This window comes from Capricornis sumatraensis, unplaced genomic scaffold (genome assembly GCF_032405125.1).
Source record: "Capricornis sumatraensis isolate serow.1 unplaced genomic scaffold, serow.2 scaffold1, whole genome shotgun sequence".
In the NCBI taxonomy this organism is placed as follows: Eukaryota; Metazoa; Chordata; class Mammalia; order Artiodactyla; family Bovidae; genus Capricornis; species Capricornis sumatraensis.
Window position 1 is genome coordinate 4,038,081 of NW_027184612.1, and position 6,000 is coordinate 4,044,080.

Here is a 6,000-nt window from a genome sequence, read left to right on the forward strand (position 1 = left end):
AATTTGAGAAAATTTATCCAGGACATCATAATCTGAATGTCTGAAATTTTTGCTTATGAAATGAATTTCACTGTCAGATTATAGAATGTTCCTAATCTGTCTGCATTAGGATTCTGAATCATCTCGCAGTTGTGAAATATCTTCCTCTTACAGTTTTCTTCAATTTGCCATTATGGACAGAGTATGAGAAATTATGAGTCCAAAGTTACGTTCCACAAAAGAGTGGAGTACAAAGATGATGTCTCCAGTCCCCTTTTATATCTTCTCAAAAAGAGAACCTGAAGCATGAAACAGTAGTGATAGTTTATTTTAATAATTTACTATCCTTCTAGGTTCCTTAATTACTCTTGTGTTTGTTTATAATTTTTTTAAAGTATATCTGGGAATAATTGATAAGTAAGTTGACTCATTGGAAAAGACTCTGATGCTGGGAGAGACTGGGGGCAGGAGAAGAAGGGGACGACTGAGGACGAGATGGCTGGATGGCATCACGGACTCGATGGACGTGAGTCTGAGTGAACTCCGGGAGTTGGTGATGGACAGGGAGGCCTGGCGTGCTGCGATTCATGGGGTCGCAAAGAGTCGGACACGACTGAGCGACTGAACTGAACTGAACTGAATGAGAAAATAATTCCTAGGATGATTAAATAGCAAATGTTTCAAGAAACAGAGAAAGATGAAATCACTAAGAACTCGTATCTCAAATATGTTAAAGGTTCCAATGGATTCAAATGATTATTACAAAACAGAGTTTTATTCTAGTTTCATAAAAATAGGTGTATCTTTCTCTTTATTTTTTGGAATAAAGAGAAAGAAAGAATAAAAGTCAAGAAATATTAATACTTGCAAATAGAGTTATTCCAAAATAATTAATAAACTAAAACTGGGTCATATGAACCTTAATGGTATATTGAGTTAATCAGATATTATAGCAAATACTTTAGAACAACAGAAATCAGCAGTATATATTTGTGAGTATGTTGAAACATACCACCCATTCTTACAATTCTGTACAGTATTGGGACTAATACTCTGGTGTTCCATTTCCATTTTATTCACTGCAACATTCCTCATAAATCCAATTCAGCATCAGTTTTACTCTGGATCAGTCCTGAGGACTTTGATCTAGCTCACTGCCCCCACAGGTGGAAGAGTGTGAAAATCTTGATTTGGTAAACAACTTGAGCTTTTGATCTGAAAATAAATAGCTTCCACGGAAATAGGACCAAAATATATTTTATTTCTCTGGCTGTCTCTCTCGTTTTCACTCAGAAACTCCAACTGCATACAGATGACCTCTCTCCACATTTTATCTAGGAGCACCTAGTGGGTATCTCACACGTGCTGAAGAAAATGTCAAGTCTCTTTCAGGCATAGTGCTTCTTGGTACTTCTCTATTAGAAATAGCCATGGTCCTGGCAGGAATTGCTGGTCCAAGTGCACAGTTCTCTCATTGATAAAAGCAGCCCACAATTTCTTTATCAGTAGAGGGTACAAGTCTAGAGGAATGAATGATGTCTATTTATTCTCTTTAATAATTGACTGGAAGGGTCCCGAAGGATTACTGCTTGGGCCCTAATGTGTTACAGAGTTCAGGGAAGCAATGTGTCCAGATTTTTCCTACAACTCTCTCTTGATTTCCTTTTGCCTTAGATAGGATTCCACAACATTTGGCAGGGCTGGCTTTGAGTAGAGGCCACCTGCAAATACTTTTTTTTTTCCTGAGGATGACTAAAAACATCTAATTACTGTGTCTTCACTTACTTTTGTTATGTCCTGGTAGGTTTTCTGCAATCTCCTTGAAAATGGATGCCCATTAAATTCCCTTAACTAACTGGTTAGATATGCAAATTTCATTACAACATTCTCTTTCCTTTTGGATAATTCAGACAATGTGCAAAGCTAATGCATGTGGTGCGCTCATCCAAACATTTGCCAAAAAGGGCCCACATTTTATAAAGGCAGTGGTGCAAAAGAAAAGGCAATGTCTTAAACTGCAGTCCCTCTGTAGTTAAATCTAAAGGAAACATATGATTTTTTTGTCAATAAATGTTATATATTCTTATGTCAGAATTTGGAGGAAAACAAAACATGAACGAAAATATGGCCTGTGTCATACTATGCTCATGATTATTAACCCGAGCTGAAGACAGATATAGAGAAAAGAGATGGAATGGTATTTTAAATTTGAAATTCATTTGTCTTAACTGTTTATGCTGTGACAATATTTTGGTTGATTCCTTTTAAGTTGAATAAAAATAATTATGTTAAATATTCAATTTTACAAAATTGGCATCACATTGTAAATTTAGCTTTATATTCTCCTTTTTCACTTAAATTTATATTTGAGCATTTTCTATGTCATCAAACATTACTTGAAAATACATTTTAATGGCTTCATAATAGATTATTTTAAAGAAAAAATACCACATATTTAACTAATCTCCTATTGTTAGACACTTAAATTGCATCCAATTTTTCATTATTATTAAAAAAAAATTATAAACAGTATTATATGTAAGTTTTTGACTGAGTATCTCTGATTGTTGGTTTCTCTGGGATGGATTTCTTGGAATAGACTTACTACTCAAAGTTTATGGTATTTCTAAGGCTTCTGAAGATACGACCAGCTTGCCCTCCCAAAAGGGGTTTATGTATTTACAGTTGGTTAAGTGCCTTTCAAAGCATTGATTCTAAGTCCAAAAAACTTTTTAAACTCTCTTCTGCCCCATTTCAGAGCTGAAGTGTCAAATCAGATGGTTCATTTATTTATCTGACTTACTTTCCCAGAAGCATGCAAAAATGTGTTTGTTCCGACAAATTCTAGTCTTTTAACATTTCCCATAGGTTATTAAGATAACATGACCTAATAAGAAAATTCACTTAAAGGTGACAAATTTTGCCTCTGGTTGGGTGACCCAACTTACTTAGAAATATTTTCTTTCATTTTTGAGTGCCTATTTTGAGCAAACTTGCCAAGGTCCACACAATTTTGGAAGGGAAGGATTATTGATCCTGTTGTTTGTATGGACGTTGAAGATGACACTGAGAAAGCTTTGTCCCATATGACATATATAATACATGGCAGAGTCATGATTCAAAACTCAGGTCTAATCCTATAGACTGGTAGAAACCATTTGCAAATGATACAACCAACAAGGGCTTAGCTTCCAAAATAAACAGATTGCTTCTACAATTCAGTAACAAATAAACAACCAATCCAATTGAAAAGTGGGCAGAAGACCTTAATAGACATTTTTCCAGAGAAGACAAACATATGGCTAACAGACACATGAAAAGATGCTCATCAGCGCTAATTATTACAGAGATGCAAATCAAAACTAAAACAAGGTATCACCTCATACTAGTCAGAATGACCATCATACAAAAGTCCACAAACAATAAATGCTGGAGAGCATGTGAAAAAAAGGGAACTCGCTTACATTGTTGGTGGAAATATACATTTGTGCAGTCACTATGGAAAACAGTATAGAAGTTCCACAAAAAACTAAAAATAGAGTTACCGTATGATCCAGCAATCCCACTCCTGGGCATAAACCCAGACACAACTATAATTCAAGAAGATGCCTGCACCTCTGTGTTCACAGCATCTTTATTCACAACAGCAAAGACATGGAGACAGCCTGAACATCCACGGATAGCTCTGTTTACAGGAGCCAAACATGGACACTACCTAAAGGTCCATTGACAGATAAATGGATAAAGATGTGGTGTGTATACAACGGAAGACTACTCAGCCATAAAAAAGAATGCAATAATGCCATCTGCAGCAACATGGATGGACCTAGATTATAAGTGAAGTCAGAAAGAGAAAGACAAATATCATATACTCTCACTTATACGTGGAATCTAAAATATGACACAAATTCACATATCTAATAACCAAAATCAACTTAGATACAGAGTACAGACTTGTGGTTGTCAACGGAGAGGAGAGGTAGGGGAGGGAAGGACTGGGACTTTGGGTTAACAGATGAAAAGTATATATAAATAAATGGATAAACAATACGGTCCTATAGGATAGCACAGGGAACTATTCTCAGTATCTGAGATAAATCAAATGGGAAAGAATATTAAGATGAACATATATATATGCATATATATATATATATATATATATATATATATCTGAGTCAGTTTGCTATATAACAGAAATTAAACACAACATTTTAAATAAACTGCACTTCCTTAACTTTCTCGACAAGGTTAGGAGGGGAACATCAGAGGACTGTCAAGAGCTACAGCTGGGGCCGGCCCTAGGCTGCGTGTACTTCCCCGGTCCAAGCCGCTCAGGTTCGGCGCTCAGGCAGCCCTCAGAGGCACAGATTCGGCTGGGACTGCGCTTTGTGCCCTTCCCAGGTCCGAGTAGCTCAGGAGTTTGGCGAGCGCGATCGCCGCGGTTTGTCACCTTTTCTGCCGCTGCTGCTCAGCTTTCTGGGTGGACCGCTGGCAGCCCCCGTGAGGCAGATGGTGACTGTCCAGCACCCCCAGAAGTCTTAGCAAAGAAGCCTGCTTGCAGTTAGGTAGGTAAAGTCTCTCCGGGTCTGCAATTGCCCCTTTCCAGTCCTTACGGCTCTGGCTGCCTATCCCCGGCGGGGGATGGTCTGCAGCCGGCTTTTCCGTTCCGTCCTTCGTTCTGTGCTCGGTCCTGGCGGTGTCTTATGTTCGAGCTTTTCGTGCGGTAGCTATCACACAGGCTGGTTTGCTAGCCCAAGTTAGATCGTTCTGGTTGCGCGTGGGGCGTTCCTGCCCGACTCTTACAAAGCACTGCAGCCCGTTCCTCCTGCGCGTCCCTGCCCTGCCCCCACTTCCCAATGGCGGATGCAGGCGTCTGTGCTGCTTTTCCGCTGGGGGAGTTACTGTTGGGCTTGTAATCTCTTGGTTTTAATTATTTCTCTATTTTTTCCTTCCTGTTATGTTGCCCTCTGTGTTTCCAAGACTCGCCACAGACTCGGCAGGGAGAGTGTTTCCTGGTGTTTGGAAACCTCTCTTCTTAAAATTCCCTTCCCGGGACGGAGCTCCCTCCCCACCTCCTTTGTCTCCTTTTTCGTCTTTTATATTTTTTCCTACCTGTTTTTGAAGACAATGGTCTGCTTTTCTGGTTGCCTGATGTCCTCTGCCAGCCTACAGAAGTTGTTTTGTGGAGTTTGCTCAGCGTTGAAATGTTCTCTTGAGGAATTTGTGAGGGAGAAAGTGGTCTTCCCGTCCTATTCCTCCGCCATCTTTATACCACTTCACACCAGTCAGAATGGCTGCGATCCAAAAATCTGCAAGCAATAAATGCTGGAGAGGGTGTGGAGAAAAGGGAACCCTCCTACACTGTTGGTGGGAATGCAAACTAGTACAGCCACTATGGAGAACAGTGTGGAGATTCCTTAAAAAATTGCAAATAGAACTACCTTATGACCCAGCAATCCCACTGCTGGGCATACACACCAAGGAAACCAGAATTGAAAGAGACACATGTACCCCAATGTTCATCGCAGCACTGTTTATAATAGCCAGGACATGGAAACAACCTAGATGTCCATCAGCAGATGAATGGATAAGAAAGCAGTGGTACATATACACAATGCAGTATTACTCAGCCATTAAAAAGAATTCATTTGAATCAGTTCTGATGAGATGGATGAAACTGGAGCCGATTATACAGAGTGAAGGAAGCCAGAAAGAAAAACACCAATACAGTATACTAACACATATATAATATGGAATTTAGAAAGATGGCAATGACGACCCTGTATGCAAGACAGGAAAAAAGACACAGCTGTGTATAATGGGCTTTTGGACTCAGAGGAAGAGGGAGAGGGTGGGATGATTTTGGAGAATGGCATTCTACCATGTATACTATCATGTAAGAATTGAATCGCCAGTCTATGTCTGACGCAGGATACAGCATGCTTGGGGTTGGTGCATGGGGATGACCCACTGAGATGTTATGGGGAGGGAGGTGGGAGGGGGGTTCATGTTTGGGAACAC

At 39.6% G+C, this 6,000-nt stretch overlaps 1 protein-coding gene across 2 annotated transcripts in view; it reads right to left on the reverse strand.

Annotated features, from left to right (window-relative positions):
* The window catches only part of LOC138072305 (lysozyme C, kidney isozyme), a 55,515-nt gene extending 50,280 nt beyond the window's left edge, over positions 1–5,235 (reverse strand). For both annotated transcript variants that reach the window (XM_068963415.1, XM_068963414.1), the window contains exon 1: positions 5,092–5,235. The gene's annotated coding sequence lies outside the window, so the exon portion shown is untranslated. The remainder of the gene's footprint in view (positions 1–5,091) is intronic.
* Between the last annotated feature and the right edge of the window lie 765 nt (positions 5,236–6,000).